Source organism: Triturus cristatus, chromosome 7 (genome assembly GCF_964204655.1).
Source record: "Triturus cristatus chromosome 7, aTriCri1.1, whole genome shotgun sequence".
Classification (NCBI taxonomy): domain Eukaryota; kingdom Metazoa; phylum Chordata; class Amphibia; order Caudata; family Salamandridae; genus Triturus; species Triturus cristatus.
Genome location: NC_140590.1, coordinates 579,242,187 through 579,259,804, shown reverse-complemented (window position 1 = coordinate 579,259,804; position 17,618 = coordinate 579,242,187). Strand labels below are relative to the sequence as shown.

General features: G+C 43.7%; 1 long non-coding RNA gene across 1 annotated transcript; it reads left to right on the top strand.

Annotated features, from left to right (window-relative positions):
- Nucleotides 1–1,602: 1,602 nt before the first annotated feature.
- Nucleotides 1,603–12,491, top strand: LOC146810162 (uncharacterized). Its single transcript, XR_014966555.1, has 3 exons — nucleotides 1,603–1,701; nucleotides 2,084–2,137; nucleotides 11,840–12,491. It is a non-coding gene; the product is annotated as an uncharacterized LOC146810162 (long non-coding RNA).
- Nucleotides 12,492–17,618: the final 5,127 nt, after the last annotated feature.

Below are 17,618 nucleotides of genomic sequence, written 5' to 3'. Positions count from 1 at the left end.
CAAGCAGTATCAGACGGGAGAAATGCGGCAAAGTTCACCATTCCTTGTGGTCTCGACATGACCGACTCTCTGAGCTGAGCAATTTCATCGATGGTGGCTGTTCGACGCCATGACTGGTTAAGGACTTCTGGCTTTTCATGGGATGGCCAGACCTCTCTCATGGACATGCCATTTGATGGCACCCGTGTCTTCGGAGACAAGACAGACATGGTGCTTGATCTTGAACTCATGGATTGTGTCCTAGTCCTTGGGCCTCTCAGTGACCACATGCCCTGTTTGATTTCATGGCTACGAAGTGACTTTCAGCAATGCCAGCCATATCCCAGCCACAAGACCATGCTAGTTCAACAACCTCTGTGCTGCCGTGGTCTTGGCTCATTCTGACCCCGTGGGTCGGGCGGCCAAAGGTCGGGCCAGTCCACCCCCCCTCTGCAGTTGCATATGGGCCTGCGCATTATGATCCTCTATGCGTACTGAGCCGCACGCCATTGCCGGATGGTTATTGTAAGAGTCACATGCATACCCATATCACACGCTGCAACCCCTCTCAGAAACACTGCTGTAAACGTGCTCCAGATTCACCTCTTCAATATATTTCTTAGCCTCCTCTAGGGCGTTAGTCTTTTTCAAATTCTCTTCTAGCGTCTCAATTTGTTTTTGCAGAATCTCTACTACCTCCCTTGCGGTTACTATGATTAAGATCATCCAATCGTGTGAACAGCGGTTGGAGATAAATCACCACTTTTCTAGAAATGTCCTTAATCCAGGGACATTTACCCCATATAAGGTGTCCCTTCCTGCACATAAACAATCATTAGAAAATGACGAGTTGCAGCTTCTGTATGTGCTGCATTTTGCAGCACACATAAAAGTGACAAATCGCCATTATTGCTTGTTTATGTGCAGGAAGGAACACCTTCCCGCACATGAACAGTAATTCCCTGCAATGCAGGCCTCCTTGCACTATAGTTGGCGCTAGGCAGCTAAATTGAATGCCAACGCTAGGGAAATGCAGGGGTGCGTAGTATTATTTTAAATATGGCGCATCCCCGCGTTTTCAAAATGTCGGATTGCGGCGTTACTAATTGTGGTGCAACACCCCTCAGTCTTTTGAACCTCGTTATTACCAGGTGAGATCTAGTGCTAGTTGCAGGACACAAACAATCAGGAGTTAGGCAGGATGGAGGTTGCTGTGGTATGCTCCCATTACACTGTGACCATTATTCTGTATAACAAATACATTGCAGCCTTTACATCAGGTAGGTATGTACCTTGCAAGATATGAAATCAAAAGTAAGTCCATCAGGAGTCCAAACACTGCAAGGGATGTAGCAAATATAGTGTGAATAGTGAACAGTAGACAGTTATTTTTGTACAAAAGTAAAATGAAAAGTGTATTTTTATTTTATTTCAAAATAATATTGTAAAAATGTATTATTGAAAATATATGTGCCTTTTTGTAAAATAGTAATAATTCTTTAATGTTTATTACAATATATAATATTTAGTAATGTACAAAGAGGATTTTAATAACTTTTTCATTGTTATTATTTCAGGAAAACCATTGAATAATATGTAAAAGTAATCTTTGTTTTTTCTCTTTAGTGACGCCATTCTTTTCTTGATGGTGCTTGTTTTGCCCTATTTTTTAGTCGAAGAGATGTCAACGTCAAGAAATAAAGGTGCAGGTGCTGTGGTCAGGTAAAAAAAGTACTTTTGTGCTTAAATGAGCAAATTGAATGTATGTGTATTGTATATTAAGGCGGGTTGAGGTTAGAAGAGTGTTGTTGTTGTGTGTTTTGCACTTATCTGTTTTTGCAGGTGGCAGGTTCCTGCACCTTTTGGAGCCATATTGAGGAGTGGATTGGTGCATTTCTTTCTTATGAAATGGAGTATAGAGGGTCTCCCCCCTAATCACACACCCTCTTCCTCTATACTTCGACTTTCCAGGAGTAGTTTTTGTATGTTCTGTTTTGTAAAACATCATATTTGTATGGGATTGTGAATATGAATTGGGGGAAGACGCTTCATTTTTCTTAGGAAAAGGTTGTTAGGGGATAATAGTCCTCTCTTGTTTTAATAGGTTTGTACAAATAAACCATATGAATTTCTGGATGAACTTGAAAGTCTTCCAATGGTGAGTAATTGTATTTGTACTAAAATATTTTTGTACATGGAAAGTTTGTTACTAGTGTTGTGTGTTAAGTATATGGTGCTGGTAGTGTTTGTGAAGTTTACATACAAATACTAACTTTAGCTAACAAACGAGTAGGTTGTTAAAATGTTTTAATGTTACAGTTTTAGGAACATGCAGGAGTTAGTCAAGTATCCTGTTATTGTTGTTTGGTGTTGGCTATTAATTCTAGGTAGTTTACATTTGAAAACATGCCACATTGTCCTTTTTTTAAATTTATTGTGTGTGTGTGTCTGTGTGTTTGTTATAGAATTTTTCAAGGCATACCACCAGAAAATGATTGGACTTAAATCCTCTCATGCAAACTTTGTTCCTTTTTAAAACTTTCCAGGAAATGATAGACAAGTGGATGTACTTGGCCAATTGTTGAGGTGAAATAATTATGCTGCCCCTCTCTGAATTGTAGTATTTTGCACCCATCTCTAAGTAGTTTGTGTAGCAGTACACCATTCATTGTTTAACCTTGGTCATCTTCTGTGATCCAGCTTCCATACATGGCCAATCCAGTTATCTTCAAAGTAAATTTATATGGTTGCCAATTTTTCTTCCTTGTTATTATAGTATTCGCTAAGAATTACAGCTGTAAAATATTCAGCAACATGTTCAGTGGATACAAAATCTAAAATGCTAACAGTGTTTTATTTCACATTATACTTCACTGTCAATCATATATTTCTGTGTTGTTTATTTATTTTTTAACGTTAAGCCAAATTACTTGAGATAAATGGAAGGAAATCCCTGAATTAGGGTAATTGAATAGATTTTTTAAATTACATTTATTGTTGGCAGCTGAAAGTCAATGATTAACTTAGTTGGATTTATTTTCTTTATTTGGTTACCAAGTGTAAAAATTCAGCATATTGTGATGAATGTTCGTGTGACAGAAAACCATACAAGGGTATTTTTGTTCATTTTCATGTGCATGGTCTATATTTGGGTGAACGATGGGGATACAATTTGAAATCCATTCATTATTCAAATATTCTCGAGGGTTACTAAGTTTCTAGTATTTGATAATATTAGTAAAAGATGTTTGTGTATCTTCTTTGTCATATACAGAAATGGTTGTTTAGAAAAGGTTAGTTTAAGCTATTCAGAAATGTTTATATCTCAAATGGTTTATGATTGGTATATGTGATCACCAATACATTTGACATATCTGTGTTTTGTTCTCTTTAAATTATATAGTTCTGGAAGGTACCCTGCTAAATGTGGAGTGGTGTTTTTGAAACTATTTTTAGGATTGACCCTGAGAGCTCACTGGAAGTGCTTAGTGCTTCAAAGTTTTTTTAATTTTTAATGCAAATTATCCCAGAGTCACTACTCAGCCCATTTATCAGTGAGATAAATACTTGACATGCTTTCAGTAATCAGCAGGTTCTCCTTCTTTCTTTACAACACACATAACCATGTAGGTGAGGGTTGTTGCCTCTGTTTGACCTAATATATTAAGTGAAGTTTAAGGAGGTTGTTCATTATTAGCATTTTTGAAAAGGAGGTAAGGGGTTAAAAAAGGATATAATTTAATTACTCTGTTTTTATGTTTTCTTTTTTTAAATTATCTTTCTATAGCAATTCTTACCATTGGTGAATGATGTTTCTTTTTTAATTTTGTTATCAGCTGTCTGGTTGATGATTGTATTTTCAAGTCTCCGGTTAAATTTTGTGTTGTTCTGAATCTTGTTTTGTCTGTTGAAAGAAATATTTTATTTAGCATTTTTCTCATAGCTTTAGATTATTACCCTGAGTCTTTTTTCCCTGGTTCACCAACTTTTCTTCAAAAAGTAAACATTAATAGAAATATTTATTGAATCTTTATTTTTTTGTATCCCTGCAAAAACTGCCAGTCCAGAAAATGCTACTCTTTTTTGTTATTTATATTGTTAGTTGTTTATTGGTTAGATAGCAAATCAATATTGGAAAGTGGAAAAATAGTACCTAAATGAGTACAGTTTGCAGAAATTATCTGTTCATTTTTTTTAACTTAATGTAGCTGATGGAAACTTTTTAATTGGTAGTCATCGATTATGGCCTAGATGTTCTGAAAACAAACACATTTCACAGAAAAACTATTACCATTTCTTTTTTTCTTGTATTTTGGGTGTGCATGTGACTTTCATGCAAGCTAAATGGCACTGTGTTTCAGTAGTCTGAAAGAACTCCTCACTAGTGACCCGAACATGCTAGACATTTTATTTTACATGTATACCATTCATGTCATCAATTTTTTAAATAAAAATATATGTTGTAAGTACATTTAATAATTGATTTTTTTCCTGACTAAGGGGTCTATTAGCATGTTGTGCGGATTGCCACCGCCCGCCCGGCGGTGGCGAGCGGTGGCGATCCACACAACATCACGGCACAATTTACCCCCCACCATATTACTATGGCGGGGGGGTACCACGGCGGATGGAAAGTCCATCCGCCGTTTTTCCGCCAGTCGGATTGCCGGCCAGGCGGAAAAGGCAGACAATATGGTGGTCACCGCCATCCATATTAGCATGCCTGCGGTGTGTATGCCTTTCCATGGCGGAGACTCTGCCATGGAAAGGCATAAGGTAAATGGCTTTGGGGTCCCTCAGGGGATGGGGGTGGATGGCTGCTCTTGGGGGGTACCCATGGTACCCTCCTTCATTGGCAGGCACAAGCTGGCAGGCACCGTGTGGTGCCTGTCACGTTGTGCATGTCAATCAATCAATCAATCAATCACGGCATTTGTAAAGCGCGCTACTCACCCGGGAGGGTCTCAAGGCGCTGGGGGAAGGGGAAATGTCACTGCTCGAACAGCCAGGTCTTGAGCTGCTTCCTGAAGGAGAGATGGTCTTGGGTTCGCCGAAGGTGGATGGGGAGGGAGTTCCAAGTCTTGGCTGCCAGGTAGGAGAAGGATCTTCCTCCGGCGGTGGCTCTGAGGATGCGTGGAACGGTGGCGAGGGCGTGGCTGGTCGATCGAAGCTGGTGGGTGGGCATGTAGAAGGTCATGCGGTCGTTGAGGTACTTGGGGCCCAGGTCGTGGAGTGCCTTGTATGCGTGGGTGAGGAGTCTGAACGTGATTCTCTTGCTGACGGGGAGCCAGTGCAGGTCTCTCAGGTGTCCGGTGATGTGGCTGTGTCGGGGGATGTCCAGGATGAGTCGTGCGGAGGCGTTCTGGATGCGTTGGAGTCTTTTTTGAAGTTTGGCTGTGGTTCCGGCGTGGAGGGTGTTCCCGTAGTCCAGTCGGCTGGTGACGAGTGCTTGGGTGACGGTCTTCCTGGTTTCGGTGGGGATCCATCTGAAGATCTTGCGGAGCATGCGCAGGTTGTTGAAGCACGAAGATGTGACGGCGTTGACTTGTCTGGTCATCGAGAGGGAGGAGTCCAGGATGAAGCCCAGGTTGCGTGCGTGGTCTGTTGGTTTGGGAGCGGTGCCCAGGGCCGGGGGCCACCAGGAGTCGTCCCAGGCGCAGGGTGATGATCCCAGGATGAGGACCTCCGTCTTGTCCAAGTTCAGTTTGAGGCAGCTGTTCCTCATCCAGTCGGCGACGCCTTTCATCCCTTCGTGTAGGTTGGCTCTGGTGGTGGTGGGGTCGTTGGTGAGGGAGAGGATCAGCTGGGTGTCGTCGGCGTAGGAGATGATGTTGAGGTTGTGTTGGCGTGCGATGGCTGTGAGGGGGCTCATGTAGACGTTGAAGAGGGTTGGACTGAGTGAAGATCCTTGTGGTACGCCGCAGATGACTTCGGTGTCCTCGGATCTGAAGGGGGGGAGGCGGACGCTCTGGGTTCTTCCGGCGAGGAACGAGATGATCCATTCCAGTGCTTTCTCTCGGATTCCAATGTTGCTGAGGCGCTTCACTAGAGTGTGGTGGCAGACGGTGTCGAACGCCGCAGAAAGGTCCAGGAGGATGAGGGCCGCTGTTTCCCCGTTGTCGATCAGGGTTCTGATGTCGTTGGTGGCTGCGATTAGGGCGGTCTCGGTGCTGTGGTTAGGCCGAAACTCGGACTGCGAGGGGTCGAGGGAGCCGTTGCACAACATGCATATTTTACTTCGTGGCGGGTGCTGCTTACAGCACCGCCCGCCGCAATGTAAATGGTGCGGGATGCGACTGCCAGGGTGGCGGTCGCATACTAATTGGCATAGCGGGACCACCGCACCTCTGGCGGTCGGTCCCGTTTACCATTACGGTGCCGCCATGGTAATGGTGCCCTAAATGCCCAATCAAAAGTTCATGGAGAAATAATTGATTTACTGTATGATAATATTGTTTCCCCAAGACCATCTTAGATATCAACAAAGAAATCCAAACTTCAGCTGTGCACATATTTCATTGCATATTTATTCTAAATTATGTTTGGTATGTTAAAAACATATAAAATCGCTTTAAATTGATCAATAAATAATGCAATATAAAAACAAAACGTTTACACTGCAACTCCATTTTACAGGCACCGTACTGACTGACTCTAGGGGCAGTGGGGTTCGGAACTCAATTCTCAAAATGCTTATGGCAAGTTATGCATCTCCAATAGCGCAGATTAGGGCAAATGGGAAAGATTTTCTTTATTTTACATTGATGAGGGGCTCAAGGCAGGGCTGCCTTCTGTCCCCATTTCTCTTTGCTCTGCCCCTTGAACTACTGGGACAAAACATCAGAGACAATGAGAAAACTCAAAGAATCCTCATTGGAGCCAACATAAACTATCAACGTTTGCAGACAACGTTTTGACTTCACTTTCAGATCCAGATAACTGCCCAATTGCTCAGCTCCTTAGGGAATTACATCTGTTCCAAACACCCTTGAGATTTAAGATATATGCCAACAGGTCCAAGACTGTGAATATCTTGGTCCCAAAAGCTGCAATAGAGATACTTCAGAGAGTCTTTCCCTTTCAATGGAAATCAAAGTCCACCAAAATATCTAGGCATCCATTTGACGCCCCGTTTGGAGACCTATTTGAGGAAAAGTACCAACCAATTCTAAGGGAGACTAAATCCTATCTACCTGGAACTAATGGCTCACACCATACACCAATAACAAACTACTTGACTAACTCCTGCATGTTCCTAAAAGTCTAACAATCATTGAAATTTGGGCATAGTTCTCATGAAATTACACTACCCGAGGAAGACTAGGTCGCAAAAGTTGCAATTGATACCCCATTGAGGTAGACGTTATCATATGTGCCTATTCCTGTCTGATATTTGAGTCACTTAGGCACTGCTATGTCATTAAACGAGCATTACTGTTGCCTTTCGTCTCCTACTAAAATCAGATTTGTTGGTATAGGGTAGGGTAGGTCTATGTTATTCCCTTAAGTAATAAACCACGAATCAAGAAAAAGTATCCTATGAAAGCATACGTTAAGAGGGATTCAAAGAACGTTTTAGATGAGCTACAATCCCACAGAATAATTATCCCATGTTCAACCACAGTGAATGTCCCAGTTTTGAAGCCTGATGGATCCTGGAGATTAGGCTTGGGCTAGACAAACCTGAACCATCATTGTTAAACCTATGCAATTCAAAACTCAGATTTTACAGGTTTAATGACACAGCGCAAAATGCAAAAGTACAGTCGATGCAGTGGTGGTACTATTTAGGAGGAGCTGGGCAATTAGGAGTTACTGGGCTTAGTAATGTAACAATGAGAGTATTTTTCCACTGGAGTCTTAAGGCTTTACCTTACTGTTGAGCCCAAAAATGAGCACCTAGTAAACCCTTTAGCACTTACCCCTCAGGGTAGTTAAATCAAATAATGCATGGGTAACTCAAGGAGTGAACACGAGGAAAAATTCCAGTTGATGATCACTATCTAGCTTGTTCTTGTACTTATCATTTGGAGAAGAATACCACTCTGAGATTACCCCAAACTATCACACGGGTGAACACACGTTAAAAACATGCAGCGGCACCAATTCTTTGTATGTCCCCTGAGCTGCTACAACATACTATGAAGGTAGACAAAGCACAGTTACATCCAGATGCTCTATAATAGTTGCCCTGGTGTTTATCGTGTTGTTAAAGTTCGCACACTCTTGGATAGGCACTGTACATAGTCCCTGCAATCTTGGTTACACACTGTCCTTTTTAAGTCTAGTGCACTGATGCTTCCATGAGACGCTGTTGGCTGTGGTTGAACCCTAAGACAGGTGAATATAAGAGCAGCTGCAGGACTCACTGGAGCATCTTTGACTGGTGCTCAGAAATTCAGTTCGTCTGGGGGGATTGGGCCACACCACCTTTTTGAAGCTCCTCAGGCCCCCTTCACTTATCTAATGTGTTCTGCAGCTGTGAAATTCTCCTCCACCAGACCTTTGGAACAGGCTGCAAAAGACTTCCCATGGAGAGTACCACTAGATGTCATGTACACAGGATGAAATGCCAACATCAACAAGAAAAACAGACGTCTCCTGGAAAACCTAGAACACATCAATCTTAGAGCCCTCAACTGAAGATTTGCCAGCGACATCCCCCTGTAGCCACCCATTATTCCGCAACAACTAGCTCGATCCTGGGTTACACGTTCGCCAGCCTTTCATTGTACAAATATATAATTGGCTTCAGAATGGGTAAAAGGGCGATCATCGCCCACAAGAAATCTTCATAGCCACAACTGCACCTTCTGGCATTCAGCCAGCTCCACTCTGGGGCTCCTGTTATACTTCAGACTATAAGAGAATTAAGCTCACGGCAGAAAACATCGAGTTCCTGTCAGAATCAGCACTGAATCTCTTACTTTCACATCCGATCGAAATGGATCACATACACAACTGGGAACATTTTACTACCAGGCTTAGAGATCTTCACGCATCACAAATAAAAATGAAGCGGCCTCCGGCCCTCGAGCAAGTGAAAAGGCTAACCATAGCCCAACGTGTGCAAAAAAGGCCTCAAAAGAACTATAAATGGCTCAATAAGATCCCTGCATCATGATCCTGGGAACTCACTGCTCCTCTCCTCCTTGCGACAGCAAAGAACAAAACTAAAAAAGCTGGCATGGGGCATTAACAAAAATTATGAAGATGACATCTGGGCAAAACTCCTCCACAACATAAATCATAACGACAGCACCCGCTTCTGGGAAATGGTAAATACAATCATCCACCCGCAACAAGGAGGAACCTCTTCACACATATTAGAGGAAACTTGGGCCAGTTACCTAAAAAACACTTCAATCATCAAATCACGGGCTCCCCACAAATTGAGCAGAGCAGGGCGGCTCCGGATGACCACTATGTTGACCCTCGAATAAAGGAAAGAGTCCCACATAAACCCTCTGATTTAGATCAACTCCCGGTGAAAAAGACACATGCCACAGAGTAACTTCCAATCAGGCAGCAGATTACAAAGGGAAGAAAGGAAGGGGTGCCAGGTCCGAACGGAATCCCGCCCGCTCTGTTTAAACAGAGGGCGGCAGAGTGGGCAAGAATACTTTAACCAATATTTTCTGAAGTGCGACTACTGGGTGTTGTCCCTGATTCATGGAAAGGCTCCACGATTATCCCTATTCACAAAAGTGGCGACAAGGCTTCGCCTGGCAATTACCTTTTAATGGCACCGATTGATAACGAGGCCAAATATTTTGCGGGTATGCTGCTGGATGGATTAACAGCCTGGACACATGACAATTACATAATACCATTAAACCTGACAGGCCTCCGCAAAAAACAGGTACAACAACTAACATTCTGACAATCTCTTTGCTTATTGATGCAGCAATATCAAAGAAAATGCAGCTGCATTCTTGTTTCATCTACTTTAGTGCAGCTTTTGGTAATGTGGATAGGGCAAGACTGTGGACGAAGTTGGCCCGTTGGTGTATCCCAAATGCTCTCCTAACAATGCTAACGCTTCTACACACAGACACCTGGGTACAATTGAAACTAGGCACAGGGACGCACCTTTTGAGAAAAGTAAAAACAACCTATTCAATTTATTCATGGCTGATTTACCACAGGCACTTAACTTCTGTAATTCTCACGTGCCCAGGCTGGGGGGCACAACTCTGTCCAATCTCTTTTACGCTGACAACATAATTCTGCTTAGCCATACAGTAGTTGGCTTGCAACACCTCCTCAACGGAATGCAGGACTACACAGAAGAAAACAACTTGTCAATTAACCTAAAGAAAACTAGGAGAATGTCAATTAATAACAAGAGGAAAGGAGTGAAATTCTGGCATCTGGGCGGCAGAAAATAGAACCAGCGGTGGCCTATAAGTATTTAGGTGTCTACATAGATAAAGAAGGATCATTCGCACAACATCAAGAAGAGATTAAAAGGAAAGGGCTGGTGCTAGCACTAACTATGAAAAGCTTGACATCTACATTAACGGGTCCAACACTGAGTCCCTTACTGTACGTAGCACAGGCTAAAATCCTACTCACAATTACCTAGTGAAGCATTGAGAGGCAGAGATGCTAAATTGCTGGACAAAACACTAGTTAAAACATATAGAACTATGTTTGGCCTTCCAATCTATACCCCCCGGCACAACTAAGGTTGGAGTTTGGCCTACTAAAGCAATCATGGGCCAAATACGGCTCATACATCATCTGCTGGAACAAGATCAGATCATCGGCCCCCAAAACTCTAAATCAGCTCCTATGGCAAGATCTCCAACAGAGGAAGAACTCTCTTGCAAGAAGCTACCTTCAGGAGGCTCTGGCAAGCACTGGACTCATGGCCCTCTGGAACACACAGAGCCACAATGCAGCTTTCAAGAAATTATTCTGAAAATCTTTAAAGAAACTGTCGCTGGTGGAGGACAAAGCAGCCCTTTCAGCCAGATCGCACACTTGGATGACTGAACAATTACAAGATCTTAGCCCCCCAAAAATATTTTAATTTGGGCTACCCAAAAGCACAGAAAGAAGAATTTCTAAAGCTTCGCCTTGGCTTGATCCCATGCTCCCAGAACCCTCCACCATGGAAGCAGGAGTCAACTTCATCATCTTGTAGCCTGTGCAAAAATGTCCAGGGCTACATCACCCATTTATTATGCTCCTGTAAGGTGTTGCTACAGGAAAGGATACAGCTGTTAAAAATCCCCTTTAACCAAAGGGGAATTCGTTCAAGGAGGCAAGCAGTTTTGGCATGTTTTGATCCAGCAACACCACAACTAAACTGCAGATTAGATTTCTTGCTGTAGCCAAGGAAAAAATGCCATTTTAGACTCAAGCTTCGCCTGGGTTTAGGGGTAGCCTGACAGGTTTTCATTCCACGCAGGTGGCTGGCCGTTTAAACACCAGCGATTATAGTCTAAATCAAGATAAGAGGCTGTTCCAAACAAGTGCTCAGATTGGTCCTTTAGTAACGCATCTCCTGGACAATAGCACCCTTAGACTGAGCAACGAACTCCGTACTGACTGCATTACTACAACTATCTGCACGAGTAACACAGCACTTTAATCTGTCAGTAACTTAACTGTTTCAAAGTTTTAATTATTTATAGAATTTACAATCGCATAATTTACAGTTTTATTATGATCCTATCATTTAATCAAAATTTGTATTGCAATGGTTTTTAGTAACTATGCAAATGTTATAAAAATTACGTTTTATTTTCTTCTTTTTTAACTTGGTCTCCTTAGTCTTCATACTAGCACCTCTATCAGTCTCTCACATACCCTGTCTTTTTCTTTTTTTCCCATCACATTATGGACGCAGTTGTGACTGAATTCTCTACTCCTCACGCCCTGGAGACCGTGTTCTATGGATGGTCTATCTATTCTGGTGAGGCAAGGGTGAGACTCTGGAAGCACGTATTAGTCATCTTTTTGTATTGTTTACTAACTTTGTTTAACCCTGATTCGGATTGAGATTTCCTTAATATGATGTTTCCTTATTTATTTTGAGATATTTGTGCCTACTTCTGCTTCTACTGTGTCATTACCCCCTTAAAATATATGCGGTTTATCTGATTCCATCGGTCCTGTGCCCTGAAGACGGTTGTGGATGTATTGAAGCCTATATCGAAACGCGTGTCAGCAAAACTGGCGACAGGAACTACACAGTGGTGCTCCTACTGCCAATGAACTGTTGGATGTGTTATGTATATAAAATCTCAAACCAAGGAGGGAAAAAAAGTTTCTATGTACAAGAGGAAAATCGCATTTATACAATGAATATGTATTAATAACTGCAAACATCTAACAACGATACAACTCAGTGTTGTTACATGTGCCCAGAACAATATTTTGGCAATTGCTTTAAATTGAGTTGCTTAACACATAAACTCTGAGTTGTCACTCATTGCTCTCTTGGTGGTTCCTGTCCATGTTCACGATTTTTACTTGTTTGTGTTTGTAGTATGCTAGGTGTATGGGTATGATTGAAGTATGGTTGATAAAATGGTTGACTGTGGTGCTATTTATACTGTGTTCTGTATATTTTTTAGGCTTCTTTACTAGATATAGGGGGTAATACCATTATTGTATTGACAATTATGTTGTTTCCTTTCTTATTACATTGTGTATGTAAACAGATTATTTCTATAATATATATAAAAATATTTTTTCACGTGGAATACAATAAATCTTTATTTATATTCTTTGAGACTGTGAGAATTTACTTTCGTATTTTTTGGCAATCCCTATTCCCTCCTTGCAAATTTATTGTTTGCTCCAATTTAGAGACGCCTGGCGCTCATAGTGTATCCTAGGCAAGTGACTCTTTTCCCTTCTTATGTACGGTTTCGTAGTATTACTATCCCCAACTACACCCTGATATTGGATCTGTTCCATAAACGTCGAAGATGTGTATCATCACCAAGAAACACAGCAAGTTCTTAAGGTTTATAGTGGGGCAGAACCATTATCAATACCAGGTCCTTCCATCTGGCTTCAAATTAGCTCCTAGAACTTTCTTGAAGAGCATGGCAGTAGCTGCTGTTCATCTCAGGAGGCACTGAATCTTCGTCTATCCCTATCTAGATGATTGATTAATCAAGGCAACTTCACAAGAAGTCCAGCAGCATTACAACTGTTTCAGGGTGTTCGAGGCCCTCCTCCACCAGCAGGCTCCTGCCTTTGCCTCATCCCTGGTGGTCTTGTGGAAGAGCACTCTGCTCTTCCGCTGTTCTGCCTCTACTTCTCTTATCTCTTTTCTCCTACCATCTTTTTCTCTCTTGCCCCTTTCCTCTGTGCCCTCTTTTTTCTCTTCCTTCTCTGTCTTTCCCTTTTTCATTTTTTACCACTTTTTTCCTTTCTTTTTGCCACATTTTTTCCCCTATCGCTGCTGCCCCCGCGGCCCCTCCAGTGTGTCCTTCCTGCCTCCCAGCTGACCCGCCCTCCCCCCGATCCCTACTTAATGGCGGCTGCTGTGCATCAAGAAGAGCAAGACCACTGACCTGGTCAGTGTGACTGCTCTCCCTCGCGCAGCTCCACCACTGAATGTTGCCCCCTGAGCCCTGAGCTCACTGTTGCAGGGTGTTTGAGGCCCTCCTCCACCCACAGGCTCTTGTCTGCACCTCATCCCTGGTGGTCAAGTGGATGAGCGCTCTGCTCTTCTGCTGTTCAACCTCTGCCTCTCTTGCCTCTTTTCACAGTGCCCTCTTTTTCTCTCTTGCCTCTTTCCTTTGTGCCCTCTTTTTTCTCTTCCGTCTCTGTCTTTCCCTTTTTAATTTTTTACAGTGTTTCTTAATTTTTTTTAATCTTGTTATTTTTCTCCCGCCGTTGCTGCTTCCGTGACCCTTCTCCCCTCCAGTGTGTCATTCCCACCTCACAACTGAACCGCATTCCCCGATCCCTACTTAATGGTAGCCACATGCAGCGGGCATGCTGCTGGCATGCCAAAAGTGCACTGTTAGACTTGGGGGTCTCTAGTTGGCACAGGTATGCACTTGTGACAAATAGGGACCCTCTCCTCTAGTCAGGGTAAGGGGGTACACTCCTAAAATAACCCCTGCTCACCCCCTTGGTAGCTTGGCACGAGCAGACAGGCTTATCTCAGAGGCAGTGTGTAAAGCATTTGTGAACACATACAGTAACCAAGTGACAACACTACAGATGGACACCACACAGGTTTTATATAAAAAATAAGTATTCTTTATATAGATTTACCACAAGATCATTAAACGACAAAAACACACAATGCTGTTACTTTAGATGGTAGAAGTTTGCTTAGTTCTCTTAAGTTCTTAAATGCGACACTTTGTCAATGTACCTTTTAGATGCGACACGCAGGGCAACGAAAGTGTTGCAACGATGTTGATGCGATGAGGTTTTTGGTGCAAAGAAATAAAGACGTGAAGATCTTCCAGATGCGGCACGCTTCTCCGATGTTGCGAGAAGACTCGACTCGATGCTTCAGCTGCAGCGGCGACACACTTTACGCGATGCGACGACAGCGGCCTTGGCAGCGACACTCTTCTCCGACGTTTGCGAGACGCTTCCGCTCGATGCGATGTTGCAGCGGCGACACCCCTTTAAGCAATGCGACGACACCGCAGCTCCGATGGCAGCACGCTTCTCCGTGGATGCGAGGTGCTTTTCTTGATGCGGTGCAATGCGACAACTACGATAGCTGCGATGGCGACACACTTCTTCCTCGATGCGAGACTCTTCTCTTGATGCGTTGCAATGCGTCAGCTACGATGGCTGCGATGGCGACACGCTTTTTCGGCGTTGCGAGACACTTCCTGGATGACGCGAGACGCTTCTGCTCGATGCGATGCTGCAGCGGCGACACACTTTACGAGATGCAACGACAACAGCTCTGACGGCGGCACGCTTCTCCTTCTTGAGTCGCGCTTCCAGCTCCTTGCGACACGCAGTCCCTCAGAAGGCCAAACAACAGCAGCAGGCACTTCCAAAGAACTCTGGGGAGCTGGGGGGTGAAGTCTGTTGTTCCTGAGACTTCAGCAGGAGGCAAGCTCTTTTCCAAGCCCTTGGAGAACCTTCACAAGTTGAGCAAAAGTACCCACAAAGGGGCATATTATCAAGGACGACGTTAAAAATTATCGCCGCTTTTGCGGCAGAAAACTGCCGCTAAAGCGGCGATAATGGTCTTGATAATATGCTCTATGGAATTGCTATAGAAGCCCATGTTCTGGTGTGAACATGGGCTTCTATGGGAATTCTCCAGGGCATATTATCAAGCCCATTGTCGCCGGTTTAGCGGCAGTTTTCGGCCATCCTTGATAATATGCCCCAAAGTTCCTTTCTCCTCTCCTTGGCAGTAAGGCAACCACTGCAGGCCAATCCCCCAGGTTCAGGGATAGTTTCCTCTTCAGCTTCTTCTGGTTCCTTCCTCAGCAGAGGTTCTTCTTGTTTTCCCAAAGTGATCTAATTTCTTGGGATCAGGGTCCCAATATTTATACCCAGAAATCCTTTGTCCTCTGAAGGCAGAGGGGCCTTTGCCCAGTCCAAACCAGTTCCTGAGCACTCTGTTTACCAGATTTCTCCTTTCCTTTCACAGTGCAGGGCAGAAACATTAGACGCCCCACAGGAGGTGGAGCCAGCATTGTGGAAGGCAAGTACATCTTTGGAGCACTTTGTTGACAGGATTCCTTATCTTCATTCACTGTGCAGGGCAGAGACATCAGACGCACCACAGGAGGTGGAGCCAGCATTGTGGAGGGAAGGCACAGCCCTATTCAGGTCCCAGGTGCAACTCCTCCCACCCATCTAGATGCAGATCTCTCTATTCACCACTGGGACACCTCACCCTGTCTCCTGGAATTCCCCAGCCCTGTCACTCAAACTCCAGACAAAGGAATACACAGCCTAGCAGAGGGAGGTTTGAATGTTTAGACAAGGAAATGCCTACTTTCTAAAAGTGTAGAAATATAGCAGCTGGGTATGCACTCACTTATACAATTTGATCAATTTCTTAATTTTACTCAAAACGTTAAACAAACTATAGTCAATAATGTGTGCACCAGGTTAGTGGCACTGCCAGCCACCTAACTTGAACTGAAGAATTGAAGATTCTAGACAAATGTCTCGAAATACCGGGTGCACTACGTAATGCCCCAAAGGGGCGTACTCACATATTCAGAATTACAAACGGAAAGTTTTCATACCATTTATCCACAATGAATTATTAAGTTCATGCTCAGTCCTTTGTACAATGCATCATTAATGGATGAAACACAATTAAGAAAAAGTTCCACAAAATAAACTTCAGGAAAACAGATGAAGTCTTCTGCCTTTATTCTTGACAAACGCAGATAGCTTCTTATTTACAATCAACAGAACGTTGCTTGCAGTCAGCAGTATTAAATTCTTTAAACTTCACAAATCAACAGAAAATCCCAATGCATTTCGGGCTATAGATTGAGCCCTTCGTCAGGGGTATCTACAAGTATAAACATAAACATGTATAGTTTATAACATCAATGAAATGCTGAAAAACTTTTTAACCCCTTCGATGCTCATGACGGAATGGTTCCTGTGGGATTCGGGCCCGTATGTAAAGTTAGCATAACGTATCTAGTGTTATGTCTCCCTCTATGTACACTAAAACTGCTCCATAAGATGGCTTATTCTTTATAGTATCCTGCATGATAGAAAGGGCCGAAAAGCCACAGTTCAGCCATATTGGATCATGACTAACTATGCCTAGCTCACGTGGTTCTCTGTGAACACCATCTGCATGATTTAGCTCGTACCAGCCTAAAGACAGGGTGAATTGTATTAACGACTGAGGCCCAAGGTCACATCTGCAGTAGGGAGTATCAAGAGACATTCCTCTACGCCCGAGACGAAAGGGAGTCACCCCGCCGACCTTCTCTGAAGAGATAGTAACCTTATGTGTGCAGACGGTATGAGCTCATCCAGGAGCTCTAGGGCTAACTGGTACTTTTCCACTTGCAATGCTTTGTATGCTGAACCTGTATATAACTGTTGTTCTGTCAAGGAGCCAGCAGTCTTCTTCGGCGCACCTGATGGGTGAGGTTCGATAAGGCTCCTCTATGTAGAGTTCTGTTGTGGCCAATAAACGCTTGAACCTTCTACGTTGCCAACTGCTTATTATTGACTTGATATTGCGGGCCACTGGTAAGTGTGGCCCTTGGGATTACTATTAGATTACTTCAGTTGGCGACCATGAAGGGACCCCGTGATAGGGTCTTCTCCCTCCCCGTAAACGGGTGAGAGGATCGGGGGCGTCTTGGCCGGGTGGGCGGAGGGGAGTCTACGTCTGCTCCGCGCTTCCGATCGGGGTGCCCTCTGCTGCTAGTGACCCTTCACCGGGGTCCTACGGGCTTGACCCAGGAGCTGACCGTATTGGTGGTAAGAAGTTGGCAGCGGAGAACGAACATTCGTACCTGGGTGCACCCGGTGAGTAATTTGTTTGTTTGAAACATGCGCTGTTGAGCGGTGCATTTGTTTGAAGCTGCTGTTGAGCGGTGCATCTGGAACAGTTAACTGTATTTGATTTGAGGGGTCGTGAGTACCCTAGGAGAATTACGGAGGTCTTGCAGGGTGGTCCGGTAGGGACTGAC